This window comes from Aplysia californica, unplaced genomic scaffold, assembly GCF_000002075.1.
Source record: "Aplysia californica isolate F4 #8 unplaced genomic scaffold, AplCal3.0 scaffold00866, whole genome shotgun sequence".
In the NCBI taxonomy this organism is placed as follows: Eukaryota; Metazoa; Mollusca; class Gastropoda; order Aplysiida; family Aplysiidae; genus Aplysia; species Aplysia californica.
Genome location: NW_004798136.1, coordinates 192,362 through 194,582, shown reverse-complemented (window position 1 = coordinate 194,582; position 2,221 = coordinate 192,362). Strand labels below are relative to the sequence as shown.

At 43.6% G+C, this 2,221-nt stretch overlaps 1 protein-coding gene and 1 long non-coding RNA gene across 5 annotated transcripts in view; both read left to right on the top strand.

Annotated features, from left to right (window-relative positions):
* LOC118478712 overlaps nt 1-1,086 on the top strand; it is a 4,833-nt gene extending 3,747 nt beyond the window's left edge. Inside the window, exon 2 of the long non-coding RNA XR_004859243.1 lies at nt 349-1,086. This is a non-coding gene — a long non-coding RNA (uncharacterized LOC118478712). The remainder of the gene's footprint in view (nt 1-348) is intronic.
* Nucleotides 1-2,221, top strand: part of LOC101856472 — a gene marked incomplete at its 5' end in the record, with an annotated part of 80,142 nt that overhangs the window by 50,158 nt on the left and 27,763 nt on the right.

Below are 2,221 nucleotides of genomic sequence, written 5' to 3'. Positions count from 1 at the left end.
CTCTTGCAGAGGGTGGTTGGCGGGTGCTCTGGTGTGGTTTGCTTCTTCTTTCCTATGAAACATCTATCGTCCATATCCCCCCTTCTTCTTTTTATGTTTGTTACTCTATTGACTCTCTTGTAACACCTCAAATCTTCTGGCGCTCATATGACGTTATGCAGTTGCGAGCGCAGTAAAACCTCCACTTAAACTAACTGTGTCTCTCTGTCTCTCTTAGTCTGTTCTCTATTTGATTGCCCTGCCCGCCCTCCACCCCTTTTTTCCCGTTTCTCAGCTCATTTTATTCATTCTTCCACATTTGCTTCTTGACTTGCTTCTTTTTCATCATGGTTTCCACTTGTCGCTCAGCAACCCCCCGCCCCGGACGATGATAATCCTACTGAAAGTGAACCCCTCGGTAAATCGATGTTCGAAGCGTCGGCAATGATGTGTACATTTTGCATGTTGTAGCTGTGGGTTTTTTTGTGTTTTTGTTTTTGTTTTGTTTTGTATTGTTTTGTTTTATTGGGTTTTATATTGTTTTTGCTTTTTTTTCGAAGAACTGCACACAGAAATGTTGTCAACATTCATTCTGCTTTTATTTCTTTGCCAAGTCGGATGCTGCCCTGGGTTAATGACTTTGTTATTAACCTGATAACTGTGCGGTGGATTGCCATTAGGGTAACTGATTAGTCGTATGATAGCAATTCTAGGGTATACTTCTTTGTTTGCTTTTGGAGAGCTGCGCTTGTAGGTCTTTACTTTCCCACTGTTTTACCGTCTGTCTGTCATTCTTGCTCTTTTTCTGCTCCAAATGGCAGTTATTGTGTCAACATCTTTAATCTTTCCCTTTTCTCAGTTAAAAAAGAAATCCTCCCTCTCACCAACTTACTCAATCTCCTTCTTTCAACTCCACCACTTTCCGGATTTACAAGTTTTAAATTTAAGTAAGGTAGGTTGGATCAAGCACCTAGTCTCTCGGATAAGGACGATAAATCTTGGAGGTCGTGCGTGCCCCTTGTGCCCGTTAAAGATCTCACGGTGCTTGAAAATCCTAGAAGAAAAGGTTGTAAAATCGCCAATTTAAAATCCAAAAGTACTCTAATGGAAAAAATAAAATATCCCCATCACACCTGAAAACCACACCCTTACGTCGTCCTTGATTCCAAACATATTGACCGTTCATCTTTATTGGAGCATAATATCATGTAGTCAAGATCTGAATAATTGAGGGAAGTAGTATGGGGGGCAATCTTCTTCCTCTTTGCTTACCGCCCAGGCATGTATGTACATGATATATATTGTTTTAAGATTACTGTCAAGATGCACAAGGCTGTAAAGGTTTTTTTAAATTATCAAAATCAAAGTAGTCGAACTGCGACTTGAAGTCTGGCCAGCACCGTGATTTCGAGCGAAGACGTCAGTGGTTGATAAAACAAAAATACTGTGGAATGGTGGAATTGGTTTTTCCAGTTCTGATTGAGGTGAGTCGTGGAGTCGCACCTGAGATGGTAGTGGTAGTCTCTGTTGTGTGGTGGTGTGTGATTCGCCAGGCCCTCACGTGTTATCTTTACTGCGCCCTGTACATCAATTAATTAATGGCCATCGATTTTCGTCTTGGTTGCAGACAAGCTGTGAAGTCGCATTATAAATGTATTGTCATCTCTTCTTTGGCTACAGCTTCTCTCTCTCTCTCTCTCTCTCTCTCTCTCTCTCTCTCTCTCTCTCACTCTCCTACATCTATCAGTCTGTTATTCCATGTATCTATTTATATATCTCTATCTATTTGTCTGTATGTTTGTCTGTCTGTCTGTTATTCCAAGTGCGTGCCTCAACCTCACGCGAATGTAATAATATGGGCTTGCCAAGTGTGTTACGCCCTTACTCATCCGCTCACCCCCCACCCCCCAAACCCCTCAATAAGTTATCACTGTTGCCACCACCACCACCACCACCACCACCCTCACTCTCACCCTCACCCTCCTCTCGCCTTCTTTCATCGCCACTGCCGCTCTGTGAGCACCTTTCACCTTCGCTGGCAGCGGGCAAATGCCAGGCCAGTCAGAGCGAGCCAGCTCATTACACGGTGTCGTCTGAAAGGGGCCAGGCGGCCTCACCACCGCAACTCGTTCAGCTGACTCAGCCAACAGTGATCTATATGCTGTCCATTTCATCTCTATTTAATTTTGTTCCGTCTCTCCATCTCTCTCTCTCTCTCTCTCTCTCTCTCTCTCTCTCTCTC